Here is a 17,811-nt window from a genome sequence, read left to right as displayed (position 1 = left end):
GCTCTGTCCACTAACAGGGAAAGCAGAAAGAGGAAAACCAAAGCTGCAAGCAAGGGACAGGCTTTGGCCCTCAGAGGGATGATATTCATTTGTCTGGAAATTTCCCTCTGAAGTGACTCAGCGCTCAAAAGATGCCAAATCAACGAGAGTAGTGCACTCTCTGGTCTTCAACAAAACAGCAGCAAAGCCGGTATTTTCACACCGCCTACTGGAAGGAGAGCAACCTTAGGCTGACCAATTTAAATTATATTTCCATGAGCCTCACAGGGCAGTGTTTTTAGAAGTCTCATTTCTGAGAGCTCAATTCAGAAGCCAGTAGGTTACAGAATGAGTTTTTTTCTCTTAAAACACACAGTATGTTTCCTTTTTCCAAGGTTTAAATGGATTTCCTCCTTCCAAATTGAAAAAAAAAAAAAGCCAAAACCCTCTGTAATAGCTTTTAAATTTCTATCAAAAAGATTTCTTACGTACCCACCAGTTGGTAGTGTGATGTAGCACACAAATGCAAACCTCAAAGTGACAAGTCTGTACTAAGCCATCCACCACCACCACCAGGCCCTGGGCTGGACGTGACATGCAGCGGAGCCTGCTCTCCTCCAGGGATATGCAGTCTTGAGGGGAAGCTGACATCTATTCACTAGAGTTGGCTCAGTAACCAGCCAGGGGTGCGTCAAGGACCTTCCACCAACTTGGGAGATCTGTTCACAGGGACTCACAAATAACCCCCTTTGCCTGTCCCCATGTGGTGCCAAGGCCAAGGGCCCCAGGAGGAAATGACCCGACATCGACATGTCATGGGTCTCCCTGAAGTGAGTCAGTTGACCCACGACCTAGACCAGCTCTCTGAGTTGGATCAGAGGGAGCTGGTGAGCCTCAGACAAACACATTTCCTAAGGAATTGGCCTGTTTCCTCTTCTGGGGACTTCTGAAAAGAGAGGCAATCAATTGTGTGGAAAGAACAGGCCAACACTCACATCACCATCTCATTATCAGTTCAGCGTCACCAAAGGGGAAAGATACATTCAGAGAACAAAATACCTGCCAGCCTGACTGTTGCTCTTATCTAAGGATGGAAGACAGCATCTGGGAGTCAAGGAGGTCTTAGGAATCACTTAGTCCTACCCTCTCATTTATATCACAGATGGGGAAACTGTGGCCCAGAGACCATGAAGTGACTTTGTCCAAGGGGCGAGTCTGTCCCTCTCTGGAAGTCTCTGAAGTGCATGCAGTGCTACTGGTGTCTGGTTCCACCATCCAGCTCTGAAGTCATCCTCCCCACTGACCGCTTCCCCCTCCAGACTTCCCCAGCTCAGCACCAGCACCAACTGCCTCCCCCTCCCTTACCTACATTTAACTGGTTAATAAGCCTTATAAATCCAGCAGAGAGTTCCCTACTGGCCTCCCAGAGCCTCTGGGGACTGCACACCCTGCCACCCCCAGCAAGAAAGGAGGGGACATATCACAGGAAGTGCTTCCCACTGTGGCCATTCAAGGGTCAGCTCTGCACCATCCTGGTGATGGCCACACAAACCATAAAGACCCCCGGGGTACTAAACAAACAAACAACTTGGGGAAAACCAAACTACTAACAGTGACTACAGGGACAAGGCTAGAAATCAAGTTCGAGTTTGGTCCTTCCTACTTCCAAATTTTCTTTGATGACCATTAAAACAGTCACCCTAAACATTCTCCGAGACTTAGGACAAAAAAAGAAAATCAGCCTGGAAATACTACATTGCAGACAGTCTATTCTGGTAAAGGAGATGGAAACACAATCAGAATTAGGTATAACCTAGGTCCCAGGCATGGGGCATGGGTCTAGAGCGGCCCCAAAGACCTGGTTACGAAGCCATCCTCCCACTCGGCAGGCCTGAGATCTGCAAAGCAAAATCCCAGTCACTCACTCCTCCCCAACCCTAGTACAGGAGTTAAGACTTCTGTGGTTCTGGCCACAGAGAAGAGTGCCTCAGAGCTTTCCCACTGGTTCCACTGGCAGGAAAACCATTGGAAGCTACAAAATCCTTTTTTACTCAGCTTCTAGGAGCTTACACCACCATACTTTGGGGTAGGCTGTCCTCCCAGACTCCACCCTTTCTATTTATCCTTGCCTTGTTTGCTAAACAAATATGAAACGGCCTAAAGCAGCTGGTTCCCAACCCTAGCCACACATGTGAAATCTCTGGGGAGCTTTGGAAACATACCCAGGCTCAAGCCCCTCCCAGAATAATTAAAACAGAAGGTGGTGGGGCATAAGCATTGGCATTTTATTTATTTTTATTTTTAAAGATTTTACTTATTTATGCATGAGAGACACAGAGAAAGGGAGGCAGAGACCCAGGCATAGGGAGAAGCAGGCCCCATGCTGAGAGCCCAATGTGGGACTCGATCCTGGGACTCCAGGACTACGCCTGGGCCAAAGGCAGGCACCAAACCGCTGAGCCATCCAGGGATCCCACCATTGGCATTTAAAAAAAAGAAACTCCCTGGGTGATTCTGATAAAGTCAAGTGAGCCAAGCAGAGAATCACTGGCTTAGAGAAACCCAGATCACAATGAAAAACAAGTAAACAAAGAAATACAGGCAATAGAGAAAGGGGGGGGGGGCAGGTGAGAACCCCAAGTGCAGGCCACCCCAGAGCTAGCATGAGCTGAGCTTCTTGATGGCCAAAGCAAAGAGGATTCACACTGTCCGCGAGATAGAAATGAAGCAGATTCACAGAATTTCTCCTTGTCCTGGGACCTGAGATGAATGCCTCCCTCCCACACTCTGAAAGAGGACACACAGCATGATGCAATGAGAGCATCTGCCACGTCTCACCCCACAGGGCAGGTCCTGCGAAGGGTACCCCCCACCCCCAGTCAGCAACGGACTGACCCACAGGGCTGTCCACTAACTCCTTGCTAGAAACAAAAGCCTCATAGGAATCAATGTCTCATATAAAACATGTTACCAGATCTACTTCGTTTTCCTGATAACAAGGTACCTAAACTGCCACCCTGAACTCCAGCACCTTGTCATGACAATGCAAGGGCACAGGCTCCATTTACTGAGGTACAGAAATAAAGGAAGTGACTCATGAAAACAGAGAGCTCTGAGTCTGTCCCCATAACTCAGGAGGGGGCAAAGTCAAGCATTGCCCTCAATGCCAATGCTGAGAAAGGCCACTGCCCACCCTCATACCCACAGCTGTGATCTCTCAGGTCTAAGAAGAGCAGGTCCTCCCATTTTACAGCCTGGTAACCAGGCCTCACAGCCACCAAAACCAAACAGTAACAGAAGAGGCCCTTGAGTCCCTTATGTCTAATGTACTTTTCTGTTACATATGATGTGCTTCAGTAAAAAGTTCTTTTTAAATGTGTTAAAAATCAACAGAGTCAGGAAGTAACCACCTTCTATCCCCTTATTTATGACATTTTCTTTTTGATTCATGCATATCACATCACCACATCTCAAAGTAAGCGCTGACAAGTTACAGTGGTATCTCACAATCGCCAAGGTGGAAACAATCCAAATGTCCATTAACAGATGAACAGATCTACAAATTCTGGTCTATCCACACAATGAAATGTTATTTAGCCATAAAAAGGAATGACACATGTGATCCCATGGTTGAACAGGGAAAACATGATGCTAAGTGAAAGAAGCCAGACACAGAGGGTCACATTCGTATGATACCAAGCACATGAAATGCCCAGCACAGGCAAAACCCAAGGACAGAGAGCAGAGCAGTCCGTTTGGGAGGCTGGGGGGGCAGGAGGAATAGGGAGCAACTACTTAATGGGCAAAGGCTGCCTTCTAGGGTGATGAAGAAAGTGCAACTATGCTGTGGTGATGATTGTGCAACAGTGTAAATATACTTAATGCCACTGAATTCTTAATACTTTGAAATGGTTACCACAATAAACTTTGTATTACATGTATTTTATAATAAAAAATTAATATAGCAAAATTCTCATTCTTTTGGGGCGCCTGGGTGGCTCAATCAGTCAAGCATCCAACCCTTGATTTTGGCTTAGGTCATGTTCTCAGGGTCATGGGATCAAACCCACATTGCGCTCCATGCTCAACACTGAGTCTGGCTTGGGATTCTCTCACTCCCTCTCTCTGCCCACTACCCTTGCACTGTGCATGCCCGTTGGCTCACTCACTCAAAATAATTAATCAGGTAATTAATTTTTTTAAAAAATCTGTTTTGCCCTAATAAAAGTGCTAATAAAATTCAACTCATTAAGATTTTATATAAAGATGATCATTATTCCACACGGGCAGAAAGTCAGTTTCAATCCCAGAGCATTCAGAAACCAAAATTAGGATGGCTGATCAATCTTGTCTTAAAAACAAGTTTCCAAAGAGTCCATATCTGCTAGTGATGCATATTGAAGCACTTGTCCATGAAGTAAGTCTGGAATTTGCTTTGAAATAATCGAAGAGGAAGGAGGGGGAGATTCCTAGATTAAAACTGCTGAAGCTCAGTGATGGGAGTTCACTGAACTATTCCATATTTATATGACTGAAATTCTCCATAATGAAAAGTTTTGCTTTGTTTTCAAGCAATTCCCGAATCTTTAATATTCTGGATAACAACTCTGCATAGGTAAAAGAACTAGATGCCCTTAAGCTGTCAATTTCTGGTGGCTCTACCTTGTGCCCCACAGTTTAGGGTCACCAGGCAGGCCTGTCCACAAAAGGCCACACAAAGGGCTCCCCAGAAAAGAACCAGAGCCCCAGTTCAGACTGCCAGGCAGCAGCACATGGAGTCATCCGACCTAGTCCTTCACACTGCAAACCAATACATTATCTAGGCCTCCAAGATGCCTGCTCAAAATTCAGCTATCAGCTAGGGCCTGGAAACAAGGAAATCTTTCACTGAAATGCCTTTAACAGAGCTATGGAACCCCCACCACTGGAGACAGAGCTTCCCTCCCAGACTCAAGGAAGCAGAATGCTGCCAGGCTCTCCCTAAATGCAGCAGGAGGTTAAAATTACAAGCCTACCCACTTGTTTTTCCTCCTTCCTCTTCGAGAACTAGATGAGGGGTGGGAGGCAAGGCAGGTATCGTTCCCTCCCCTCTGTTGCATTCCCAGTATCTAGGGAAGTGCATGGCCAGTAGTGGATGCTCTGCTAAATGTGTGTTGTGTGATCCTTACTTGTGCTCTAAAGGTACATTATCAAGACTTGCTTCTCACAAATGCCAATGCAAGACACCCAATGGAAGGCACCAGAATGTACTGGTGTTAGGTGCCAGAAAAAGAGAAGACAGGAGACAAGGAGTTATGGTACAAACATTACCACCTAAAATAGCATCAGAGATGCTCTGGAGTATAGAGCCCTGGGTCAGAGAGAGGGGGGCATGGAGTGGAGGTGTGGGTGTGTGCCAGGCAGAGGAGAGTGCAAGATGAGCATCTAAAGCAGGGACGGCAAGCACAAGGGCAAGGAGGAGGGCACGGAACAGGAAGGCAGGCAAGCTCCACCACTCTGAACCCGATGCTACCGCAACTAACTCCATATAGGACCCTGGTCTCCAGAGCAGGGCCTGGGCAATGGAAGGGAAACAAGGAGGCATCACGGGAGGGGTGAGGGCTGTAGAGAACTGGCACATGAAACCCCATCCAGAGATGGCGCCAACGTTGGCGCTGGCCCACTGTTGCCAGGCAACAGTGCAGTCCCCTGGCTGCCAAGTGTTCTGATTTGTCAATGAAGCTCCAAGTCTGGATTGCTATGTAAGATCTCCTGATTTTCATGTTGGCAACTGTGGGACACAGAATAATGCCTTCCAAAGATGTCCACATCCTAATCCCAGTTACATGGCAAAGGGGAATTAAAGTGGCAGATGGGAACATGGTTTCTGACCAGCTGACCTCAAAATAGGGAGAGGTGCCTGGATTATCCAGTGGGCCCAACGTAATGGCAAGAATCCTTAAAATGGAATTGGGAGGCAGAAAAGTCAGTCAGAGTGAGCCAGTATGAGGACATGACTAGCTATGACTGGCTTTGAAGACAAAAGGGGCCACAATTCAAGGAACATGGATAGCCTCCAGAAGCTGGAAAAGGCATGGAAACAGATCTTCTCCTAACGCCTCCGAGAAGGAATACAGTCCTTGCTATACCATGACTTTATCCCCCTGAGATCTGTGTTAGAATTCTAACCTATAGGACTGTTATTTTAAGCCACCGCATTTGTGGTAATTTGTTACAGCAGACACAGGAAACTAATACAGCAATCAACTTTAATTTTTTAAAAAAGGACAGTACAGCCCAAACAAAACATGTCTGTGGGCTGAATGGGGCCCGTGGACCACTTTAGTCTTCTCCATGGAGTGCTGAGGGTTGGGCCATCTCCTGGCTACTCAACACAGAGGCTAGCACACAAACTCTGATATGCATCCCAGGGTTTACTAGGTCCCTTACCTTCACAACCCAGTCAGAAAGTTCTCCAGGGATTTCTGGAAAAACAGCTGCTTGGGCCATCTAGCTGACTCAGTGGGTAGAGCATACAACTCTTGCTCTCGGGATCATGAGTTCAAGCCCCACTTAAGGGTAAAGCTTACTTAACAAAAAAAAAAAAAAAAAAAAAGCTGTTTGAGTGTAAGTAGCTCCACTCCCAAAGGACCTGTTAGCCACAGCATCACAGACCTTGCCCTAGGATCTGAGAAACTGGCCTACAGTAGAGGGTAGAAGTAGTGAGTACCCTTCTCAGGGCCACCACTCCTGCAAAAGCAAAGAAGGGAGGGCTTTTTAGCTCCCTGGGGAAGCCTCCAGGCCCTCCCTCCCAGCCACCTACAGGGCACTCTCTTGCTCACAGTGACTCCCCAGCAATGAGATCACTTTGGGTACTTTTTTTTTTTTTTTTCAAACAGCAGAGGAAACACTTTTCAAAGGAGCTCTTTTTAGTTTCCCACGTTCAGAGCAGAACGGAGCTGCTCTGATCAGAAGCAAAGTGAAGGACCCAGAGCACTGCCCACTCACCACCAAAAGATTGTGTGAAAGCCACATCCCAACTCAGAGTGAGCTAAGCACTCCGCCTGTTCTACAGCATATCCAGCCCTCCCTCTTCCACACCCTCCTTGCTTAGCTGGAGCTTGACCCTGACCCTGTTCTCTGGCCTGAAGGCCTCTCATCTGTGTCCCCTAGAACTCCCACTTTTCCTTTAAGACTCTACTTACCTATCATCTCCTCTGAAGTCTTCTCTGACCCCCAGATTCACTCTCAGTATCTGATACCACTTTTTAAACTTCTCCCTCCCAGGGCTGCCACACATTTCCCTCTGTCAGGAGCCACTCTCTGCAGACCATGAGCTACTTGAAGGCAGGAACTTACATTGCATCATTCATGCATTCACAAACTATAGGGCATAATAGCTGTGTGCTCAATAAACACTAAGGTTTGAATGAATTGGACTATAAACTAATACTAATTTTTTTCTGAAAATATCATAAATTATGATATTGTGATATGCATTAAACGCACCGGGTAAAACCTCCTTTCTGATCTTCAACTAATAAAGTGAATTTACCTCAATTAGGTACTCTAAGTCACAACTATCTTTAATATAATTACTTTGGGGGTGCCTGGGTGGCTCAGTCGCTTGTATCAAGCATCTGCCTTCAGCTCAGGTCATGATCCCAGGCTCCTGCGATACAGCCCTGCATCAGGTTCCCTGATCAATGGGGAGCCTGCTTCTCCCTCTCCCTGCTGCTTCTTCTGCTTGTGTGCTCTGTCAAATAAATAAAATCTTTAAAAAAAAAATTACTTTGAAGAAATGCAGTTTTAAGTTTTATAAGTAGTGTTTGCTGCAGTCTTTACGATTAGAGGGGGAAGGAGGACTCTGGCTCACAGGCTTTAAGGACTAGATAAGAACCCACTGTGCCTGCTCCATAGACCTGGCTGAAAATCAGGCAGAAGGAGGGTTACCAAACAGGTGGGGCACAATCTTTTCTCCTGCCCTCTCCTGGTCTACACTTTTGGCTAAACCAGGCCCCTCTGACCAAGGAGCTCAAAGACAAACTCCAGCAGCCCAGGTGGTCATCTCTCCCTGGCACGATGCCACTTTATCGGCGCCCCTTCCATCTTTCTTCAAGCTGGTCCTCAGTTACTCTACAGTAGCTCGGGGCCCAATGCCCTGCATCTCATTTCTGCAAAGGCTTCTGGCTCTCTTCTTGCTCCAATTTTCTCCCACCTTCTACTCCCTGACACTCCCAGAGGTTCCCCTGAGCACACAGTTCATCTTGTCAGCCCACACAAACCATGAAAATCATCTGGAGCACTTCTAAAAAACCTACTGGCTCTCCCTCCATGGTCTGGGGTGGGGCCCTAACATAGGCATTTTAAAAAGCTTTCCAGGCCATGTGACCTGCAGGTGCAGCCAAGGATAAAAACTGCAGGCTCTCAGGCTGTCACATCCACACTTTCCAGCCAGCACCCAGGCCCCCAGGGCACCTGCCCCTCCCCAAACAGAACCAGACTCCAGGACCTCCCTTTGTACTGACATGTACCCATACCCTTGTGCTGTCTCTGGAACTGTGACCTATCCAGTCTCATCAACCAGCCTGGTCAGGCCCTGCCACAGAGCCTCTCCCCAAACACTTGAGCTCCCTACTACCAACAACACCAAATCTCAAGGCCGCTGCCTCCCTCTTCAGAGCCAGTGGCCACCCTGCCACCTTAGTTCTCACTGTTCCCAGCAGGCATCCACCGAGCAGAACTGCTTCTGTGTAGGTGGGGTACACACTCCCCTACATACATGCAGGCACCTGCCCAAACCCACCCCAAGCTTTGCTCCCTGCTGTTCCCTCAATCTGAAATGCCTTCCCATCTGTCTCCTGTATCACACTGTTCCCTGTCCTTTGAGGTCCACCTCAAATCCTACCTTCTCCCTGACATCTTTGACTCTTTCAGATTTTCCTCCATTCTTGACGTCCTGACAAAGAATCAAAAGCACAGCTCAGCAAACCATCAGCTTCTAATTGTCTCACAAATGTTAATTTTGTCTTCTTGACCGGTGGCATTTTATTTACACCCATCATTTTGACTAGAGACCACATGTTGCATATTTTCCAGGCCCACATCGACCTCAAATATTCTGCTCTAATATCATGAAATTGTCCTTGATTTGATGCCCATACTTCTACATGAACTGGACTGCCTCTCATAAAGTGGCATAAAAATTATTCCCGTCATATATTTCCTAACTTTTTTGGGCCCAAAGTACAGTCACCATACTCCAGGACAGCAACAGATATCAAACAGGCATTCATGGAGAGGCTGCTTTCAAGTAAAAATGTGACTTTTCAGGCTGTCAGGATTCCTCTCCAGCTATGACTTTTTTTGGGGGGGAGGGAGGAGAAGGAAAGGGGGCAGACTTCGAATAGCCAACTTCTAAGTCTCATGATTTATTCACCACAGCCTTAAAGAGTTTACAAAACAACAAATTTGAGTCCAAACCTCCAGGGCCTCCCAAGAGTGCAGGGCAGGTACTGACACATAGCTGTTTACCATTCCTTGGCTTGGGAGCTGCAGGCAATTTTCAAACCTTGGGAAAGTGATCACACCCCAACCTCCACATACACTGTTAAGACCAGAAAAATCATCCATTTACTGTAAGTCATATGTTAATTGCCTGCTGAGGAAGGAGACACTTTATATTTTTATTTATACAACTTTTTAAGACTATCAAGTTCTTCTGTATGAATTTGATCACATTTTAACAACAGCATTAACCAGATTTTTTTTTAATAGTCCTTAATTCCCATGTGTCATGTTTACAGAGCCAATGCACAGAGCCTCAGGATTACAGAGTTACAAAGAAATGAGCCCTTTCCTCAGAGCAATTTGGGCAATTATTTTAACACAGTTTTGCAAACACAAAAACCCTTACCAGCCCACACAGACTTCCTCCCAGCCAGCTGGGGTCTTCCCGGGTCCCTGTTGTACGCAACCAGGCAGATTGAGGTCTCTGAATGTACTTCCATGGCCCTGGACTGGGAAGTGAGGCACTGTCACAGAAATAGCTTCATGAGGTTCCCAAACCAGATAGGTATGGGACTGGGTGGGTGCCTGTGAACAAGCCTAGCCCCTCTGAGCTGGTCTGTTCATCTGTGAAATGCGTACCTCCCAGGGTTCCTCTGAGGGTACGCAAGGCAATGAATGGGAGCACCTGGCACAGCTGCAGAGTGAGGTAGTGGAAATAACGCGGTTTTGAATCTGACAAAGGTGGCAGCAAATGCCAGCTGGGGTACTTACTGGCTACATGGCCTGAGGCAGGTTGCTGAACCCCTCAGAGCCTTAGTTTTGCATATGCAAATAGGGAAATAATGACTTTGTGGGATTATAATGAAATTAAATATTGTACGTAAAAGGAGCGGCATAGGGCCTGGCACACAGAAGACATTCAAAAACTGTCAGGGCTCACACACACAAAGTTTAATTTTGATAGACAAGCTAATAATTACTATTAGTGGAAAATCATTTCCCCCCACAAACTCTAAACATCAAAGAATATTAAATCAATCTGAACCATTGGAGGGAGGAGGACTGACTTCCATTACCACCAGTGGCCAACCCTAATGGCCCCGTGGGAGTCTGCCTGGTGCCCTGCCCTTTCTCAGCTGCATTTCTGAAAAGCCTTGACAGTGAACACCTTGTTTGATGTGTGGGAATGATGAACCAGCTTGTCAAACAGAATCCTAGATGCACTGCCTCTTCGAAGGGCACTGACGTCTTACATTCCCTTCATCAAGGAAAACGTCCTAACTCACATAGTGATGAAGCCTGTGACAACAGTCCAAGTTCTAATCACTTAAGAACAGAGCAAAAACATCTCTGACAAACTAAACTCCCTTCCCAAGTGTCATACCATCATCTTCTGAGCAATTTGGGAGCATTTCAGAGGCAGAGAAGCACTGCTGTTTTTGCATGTCCCAGCACAGTCAGGTACTGCTGACACCTGACACCCCCTACTTACTCACTCCGCTGGGGCAGGGTCCCCGAATCTGATTCCTGCGCAAGGAGCAGCAGTAGCACCCAGAAGCTGCACACTCTCAGACCTCCTGGCTGAAGCTGCACACTCTCAGGCCTCCTCCCAGATCTACCAAAACAGACACTCTGGGGTGGAGCTCCTCAATGTGTCTTGTCTAACAGGACTTCTGGTGATTCCAACACATGCTTGGAGTCTGAGAAACACCAGTCTATTCTGCAAGATGGTTATTATTAGCCCCATTTCAGAGAAGGAAAACAGAGCTCAGTGATTAGAGTGCTCAAATCCGCCCGGCCAGGAAACCAATTTGTACTCGCACCTGATTCCAAAGCTATTTCTCCCATGGCTTTTGTAGCCAAATTGTCTGGACCATTTAGAGCCCTCAGCTACTGAGCCACCAGGATGCGACGATGACATTAGCTTAAGAGGGGTGGGAGTGAGAGGAAGGATGAAGCCTGCACTCAGAAGTGATTAATTATAGATGCTTTTAAATCCACATCATGCATCAGGCCTAGATGGTCAGCCATCCCTCAGGACGGACCAGCTTTTCCCTGCTCTATTTATCAGCGGGGTTGCCATGAGGGGGTGCAGGGAGAGTCCCTTCATTTACAGCCCTCTGTGCACCCACTGCCTAGCATTGCTTTGAATAGGAAGAGAATTAAGTTACCTGTTCTGTCTCCAGAGCGCTTGCTTGAAAGTACAGCCTTGACAGGGACAGGAAACCTCTTCTGTGCCCAGGCACAAAGCCGGTTCCAGTACCTGGGGATGCTGGGAATGAGTCACCAGAAAGAATCCAATGCATGGACACAGAGCATTTTAACAATGTTGCAGATCTGGTTCAAAGAAGGCAGGCCCCTTTTTTTTTTTTTTAATCTAACCCTAAATCTGGTGTCTATCGGTTCAAGTGGTTCATTAAACTCTTGACTTTCAACCCACAGTGCTTTCACAGATCCTAGGTTAGGAAAAAGAAATCTCATTCACAATTCATAATCTTCTACATAGACTTGGTGGTGATTTTAAAGATTGCAAGTTTATCCTGTAATTTAAATTAGTTCACTTAAATGAATTCACACTGTGGGGCTTTATACAGAAGCTGGTGGAGTAGGAAGGCAGGTTTGGGAATCACACAGACCTTGGTTTGACTTCTGGCTGTGCCAGTTCCTCACAGATTACTTATCCTCTTTGGGCCTCCATTTTTCCACTCACACACAGATGGGAGGTAATCCCATGTTATAGGTTTGTTTGTTGTTCCCTTTGGTTCTTTTTTTTTTTTTTTCCTAAGTAGGCTTCAGGCCCAGTGTGGGGGCCCAAGGCAGGGATCAAACACAACCCTGAGATCAAGATCTAAGCTGAGATCAAAAGGAGAGGACCCCTTAACTGACTGAGCTACCCAGGAACCCCTGTTTTTGTTTTTGTTTTGTTTTCCTGAAATATGTTGATGTGAAGACAAAATGAAATTACATTTTAAAAAATAATAATAATAAAGACCCTGTCACAACTTTGCATTTCAAGACATAAAAAACTTAACCACATGACAGGAAAGTAGATCTAATCAAAAAGTCCACAGATGGGTTACACTGAATGCATGTACTTGCGTAAGGGCCCCTACACTTATTTCACTCTTTTGTTTTTCTAAGTTTCTATTTTTAGGCACCTCAAACAAGCTAAATCAGACCAAAGAAAATTCCATTGACAAAGTTATCAGAAGGTCTGTCAATTTTCAAAAACTCAGCAGATGCACATAAACAGTCATTTCATAATGCAGCCGACAAAAACAAAATGTGCTCTCTCCCACCCTCGGCAATCTTAGTTACATCACCCCATGGAACTCAGTCCATGTCAACTTGTGGTAGGGCTTTCAACAAGTCTCCATTTCTGTGAGACTCGCTTTCTCAAATGAAGCAGCAGGCACAATAATATTTTGGAATCCAACAGACCTGTTGGAATCCCAGCCCCATCACTCACTGGCTGAGTGATTTGAGTACATGACTTAAGCCCCTGGGCCTCAGTTTCCCCAACTGCAGAAAGAGGGTAATATGCATGTGGCTGATGACACACCCATGTGTCATGTAACATGACGTCCCATACGACATAGGACTGCTGGACCAACAGTGGTGGTCTTTGCAAGAGCAAAACGTAACAGTGGAGCGTGTAGTAGAAGATCAATAAAAGTTTGTTCCTCTGCCCCCAGGACTGCTTATTCACATCCCAGACCCCATGTCAGAGACTGAGGTGGGTGTTGGAGAAGTAAACAAAGACTAGCCTCAAAGATGTCACTGTGCCACAAGAGCCTCAGATACAGAGACAAGGTGATTAAGCACTCTAAAAGATTGCTTGGGGGTGGCAAGGCTTGGAGAGAAGAGTTAGAGAGGGACTCTGCTGAAATTGGCTGCCAAAGGCTTGACAAAATAGGTCTGTTTAAACGGAACACACGAAAGTCTGGCAGACAAATGGGGGGGCTGGGAAGTAGATCTACAAAATTCCTTCTCTCCCCAACCTCAAGTTCCCCCAATGCAAGCCCTTTTATTTCTGCAAGGCTCGGGGTCACCAGGTACTCCTGCCATCAAGTGACAACCACCACAGTCATCCATGGCCCATCAATCCAACAGGAAGGTTCTGGGGAATAGGAAGAACAAATGCCCAAAAGCTTTACTGCACTTCCCAAGAGTATGAAAAGAGAGCTCCATGCATGAAAATTTCTTGGCACTTTAGCCCACCAAAGACTGGAAGTTTACCCTCAACCTAATGAAATCTTTATTTAAAAAAAAAAAAAGCCCACTCTTTTAAGTTCAGGAAGAGGCAAGCCACTGAAACAAATCAAAGTCCTAAAAACTCTTCATCTACTTTTTGTAGGACTCTTATCAGAATCCCAACACTTAGGAAAGCCACGCCTTACCATGGAAGACCAGTTACCTAAGAGGCATCAACTGTATTTTTCCAAGGGCTTTTTTATAGGATGGGTTATTTTCTTTCCTTTTTAAGATTTTATTTATTTATTTGACAGAGACAGAGAGCACAAGCAGGCAGAGGGAGAGGGAGAAGCAGGCTTCCTGAGGAGCAGCGAAGCCCAGGACGCTGGGAGCCCAGGACCCTGAGATCATGACCTGAGCCGAAGGCAGACACTTAACCTGACGGAGCCACTGAAGCACCCCCGGGATGGGTCATTTTCAAGGCTGCATATACCATGCTAAGTATCATCACTTGAAAGTTTTATATTTCCAAACATGTGCCACCGTGTTTGACAAAACGCACCTTGCTGGGAGACAGTTCTCCACCAAACTCCTCATCTGTCAAACTGGAGGTTCAAGGAGGCAAAAAGCCTCCTTGAGAGATCAATATATCCCACAGGACAATCCAAACTTGCTCCTGCTCCAGGGTCTTGTGGGATACAATTCTGAATCACGTCTGACAATAATTTGCACTTTACCCAACTCTTTACTAGCCAGTATTTCATTCAATACTTACAAAAGAAAAGTCCAGTGGTAACATGACCAACCCAATGTTAAAACTAAAGAAACTACTAAGCTTTAAAAATACAAAAGTAAAAATACAGACAGATAAAAGTTCAGATCTTGGTAGCTTCCCCAACACCATCACTTATCCCAAATACAATCAACTGGAACAAGAACAAGTCAGAAAAAAAACCAGAGTCCCTTCTGATGTTCATTTAAATACAGATGAAAACTTAATTATCAGTGCAAACTCAATCACTGTTGTGCAGGATTCAGTATATGATTTTGCCAGCACCTATCATCTGCTATCTAGAGCTACAAGATGTACATGTTTTCTGCCAAATCTTCATTATCTTACGTAATTGGGAGAGGGGTAATTAAAATTCACCTTTTTCAATCGTTTTAACCTCCTGCTCCAACCTCTCCTTTCACAGGGCTTTTTTTGGGGGAGGCAGAAAAGAAGAACTCATACTTCACATCTTTTCCTGCTCATTATCTTGTGTGAATGTTAAAAATAAGAGGGGGGGAAGGGGTGTTATCCTGAACATCGCTTTTAAAATTCTAAAATGTGCGAAGAGAGCACCCGGGAGACCAAGCTTCTAGTTCTGGCAGTGACAGAGTAGCACTGCATGACCTTGGGCAAATCATTGCATCTCTGGACCCCAAAGATGGTCAAGCCCGGTCCTCTCTTAAAGCACAGATTTCAGACGCGTCCCCAGGACAAAACAGTGAAGGGACCCCAGGCTGTCGTGCCCCTGGGAGGAGGAATGGGCTTTTCACAGGCCCCTGCAGGGGTTTCTGGGGAGGGCAAGGTGCCCCCACTCCCCACCCCAACCCCTCCCCGCAAAGCCACTGGGCCAACTTCAGGTCGCAAACAAAAACCTGTTGGCACGGACTCCTCTAGGAAGGGCCAGCCTCTGCCAACGCGCTCCGCTCTGGGGGAGCCGCCCCACGCAGAGAGAGGAAGGGTCTCCTTGAAGAGGCCGGCCCCCACGCACCCATTCACCCACCCGGATCAGCCGAACGGGACCGCCGGGCGGGGTCTCTGGCATCCCACGCGGAACAAAAGGCAGCTGGAGCCAGGCTCTGCCGCCCCCGTCCCCGCTGTGCTGTGGGGGTCGGGGGTGGGGAGGGAGAACCTGGTCCCCGGGGAGGGAAAGGGGCCCCCAGCTCCAGCCCGAAGGAGAGGGGCGACCGGACGCAATCCCGGACAGCGAGGACCCCTCCCCCGATTCCTGGAGGAAACAGGGGCTGGGCTGTGCACGGGGGCGGCCGGGAGGGAGATCGGGCTCGGCTCCGGAGGCAGGGGGCGCCCGGCCCGACCAGGGGAGGAAAGTGCTCTGGGGAGGAGGGGCGGGGTGGTTCCCGCAGAAAGGTGGAGGATGAGGGCCTGGAGAGGCTCCTGGAGCTGAGCCCCTGACTCCGAGGATGTAAGAGGGAGAGTTCCCCGACAGGGAGGTTAGGGAGGAGGGGGGGCTCCCTTGAGGCTGAAAGCGGGATCCAGATGGGGAGGGGGCCATGCTCCAACCCGTGGGGCGGAGCCTGGCTGGAAAGGAAAGGGTCCCACCTGAGCTGGGGACCCAGCCGGGGCAGGCTCTGGGAGGTTGGCCGGAGGGCAGCCGCGCAGGGATGGCGTCCGCGCCCCGGGGAGGGGAGGGTCCGCGCCCTGGGGCCCCGCTCCCGCCCGCCCGCCCCCCCGCCCCCGAGGCTCGCGGGCCCCGGCTCACCTCCGCTCCTCCGAGCCTGCCCGGGTACGCGGCTGCGGCCGCGGGTGGCACTGGGGAGGCGGGAGCGACCGAAGCCCGCGGAGCCGCCGCAGCCGCCGCTGCCGCCGCCGCCGCCGCCGCCGCCGCGTCTAGCTCCGTTTGACACCCACACACCAGCCAACATGGCGGCCGGGAGGGGGCGCGCCGGCTGCGTGCGCGCGCCCGCCGGCCCCGCCCCCAGCCCGCCGAGGCCCCGCCCCTTCCCAGGCCCCGCCCCCGCGACCTCCCCCCACAGACCCACGACCCCACTCAGAGAGCCCCGCGTCCCCTCAAGCCCCACACACGCCTCTTGACGACCACCCTCCAACCGCCCACAAACCCTACCAAATTCATACCCGAACCCACGCACTCGGCAACTTTCACTCAGACACCCCGTTCCCCGACAAATCCCCCCCCCCCCCCGAACCCCATACTCCACTCCATCTCGCCAGCCTCAGGCGCGCACGCAGAGCCCTCCATCAGCGCTGAAACCCCGTTCTTACCCTCGCCTTGCAATATGCACTTGGAAACATTATTCCAATAGGGGCTCTTCTCCAGAGCTGGAGCCTGGCAGGGGCCAGGGGCTCCTGGGGTGCTGGTCACTTTCGGTGTCTCGAGCTGAGTGCCAGGGTCACGAGTAGTGTTCACTTGTTGAAAATTCATTGATGTACACTATACATGTGTGCACTTTTGTGTAAGTGTGTTCGTACTTCAAAAAAACTCAAAAATGGTTCTGAGAAGGGATGCATCGGCTTTGCTAGACTGACAAAGGGATCCATATAGGAAAAATGTAAAGCCCTTGGCTCACCGTTATCCTCATAAGAGGAATTTACGGACTCACCCCTTCGCAGGGCCTGACACTCACAAGAGCAACAGGATCCACCCCTTGCATTGGGTTCAACAGGTGCCGATGAGGCTCCTGCAATGTGCCAAGCTCTGTGTGAGGCTCAGAGGGAGACAGAAGACAAAGCTGAAGAGACAGACTTTGGAGAGGTTCCTACCCCAGAAAGGGTGGGATCAGCAGAAACCCCTCACAGCAGAGTCTGGAGTATGGGTCCCAGCTTGCTGGGTTGGCAGTCAGCACCATCCCTGTTGCCTGGATCCAAGAAAGCCCCGGTGACATGGGCATTATGCTTAGCTCTGGTTTCAGGGAAGCTGTGTCCATGAGTCCCATTCTGCCCTCACTTATAAGAGACCTTGGGCAAGTCACGGCACTTCTCTGAGCTTTGTATTTCTCCTCCCTAGGAGGAAGCCCAATGGATGAAGACAACTCATCTTTGCTGGGCCTTCCTGGGCTTTCTGGGAGAGCAGAGCTTTACATGAAATCATGGCCCATGCCCTCAGAGTTTGTAACTCCAGATGGATTATGCCAACACGCTGTGGGTGCCCAGTGCAGGCTGGAGTGCTTCCCATAGATTCAATGCTGCCCAATATAACTTCCAATGATGGAAGTGTTCTCTAGCTGTGCCATCCACATGTGAGCGCTTGAGATGTGGCTTAGTGTGACCCAAGGAGCTGAATTTTTAAGACCATATTTAGCTTTTTTTTTTTTTTGTAAGATTTTATTTATTCATGAAAGACACAGAGAGAAAGGCAGAGACATAGGCAGAGGGAGAAGCAGGATCCCTATGGGGACCCTGAC

At 48.4% G+C, this 17,811-nt stretch overlaps 1 protein-coding gene across 4 annotated transcripts in view; it reads right to left on the bottom strand.

The window, feature by feature from the left end:
- The window catches only part of EPN2 (epsin 2), an 85,058-nt gene extending 68,748 nt beyond the window's left edge, over nucleotides 1-16,310 (bottom strand). For 2 of the 4 annotated variants that reach the window (XM_055305108.1, XM_055305105.1), the window contains exon 1: nucleotides 16,152-16,310. The gene's annotated coding sequence lies outside the window, so the exon portion shown is untranslated. Of the gene's footprint in view, nucleotides 1-10,960; nucleotides 11,056-11,639; nucleotides 11,732-16,151 lie in introns of those variants that run through there. The other 2 variants (XM_055305106.1, XM_055305107.1) reach the window with 2 other exon arrangements.
- Between the last annotated feature and the right edge of the window lie 1,501 nt (nucleotides 16,311-17,811).

This window comes from Nyctereutes procyonoides, unplaced genomic scaffold (genome assembly GCF_905146905.1).
Source record: "Nyctereutes procyonoides isolate TBG_1078 unplaced genomic scaffold, NYPRO_anot_genome, whole genome shotgun sequence".
In the NCBI taxonomy this organism is placed as follows: Eukaryota; Metazoa; Chordata; class Mammalia; order Carnivora; family Canidae; genus Nyctereutes; species Nyctereutes procyonoides.
Note: the sequence above shows the minus strand (reverse complement) of the source record. Positions and strands in the feature narration are given on the sequence as shown.